The sequence below is a fragment of the Triticum dicoccoides genome, chromosome 6A, assembly GCF_002162155.2.
Source record: "Triticum dicoccoides isolate Atlit2015 ecotype Zavitan chromosome 6A, WEW_v2.0, whole genome shotgun sequence".
NCBI lineage: Eukaryota > Viridiplantae > Streptophyta > Magnoliopsida > Poales > Poaceae > Triticum > Triticum dicoccoides.
Genome location: NC_041390.1, coordinates 136,275,191 through 136,275,756, shown reverse-complemented (window position 1 = coordinate 136,275,756; position 566 = coordinate 136,275,191).

The window sequence follows — 566 nt, the reverse complement described above, 5'->3', positions numbered from 1 at the left end:
GTTTTGAACCAGTTGTGTGGTATAACTTCTTCGCTATCTTATATATGTCAAGGCGTCTTATTCTGACAACATCAGCTTATGGTTTTTGCTCTCTGTCCGGTAAAAAATCGGAATCATATTAATATTTACTTTCCCATTTCTCTATTTACATCACATGCACAAAATTTAATAGTAACAAAAAAGCCGGTAATTGCCTTTGGCTCCTAGGTGCATATGCACCCATTGTCGAAATCCAAATTCCGAGAAGTTAAAAAATTCGAAACAAAAATCCCGCGTGTATATCCGGACATTTTATGTGCGTTCACAAGGTTTCAGTGAAAAACGACGTTTTTTGTGGCTTGTGTAAAAAAGATAAAGAAATGCCTCGTGAATAGTTAGAATGAAGCATCAGAAATTGTCTTTTTTACACAAGCCACAAAAAACGTCGTTTTTCACCGAAACCTTGTGAACGCACATAAAATGTCCGGATATACACGCGGGATTTTTGTTTCGAATTTTTCAACTTCTAGGAATTTGGATTTCGACAATGGGTGCATATGCACCTAGGAGCCAAAACGCCACTCTCT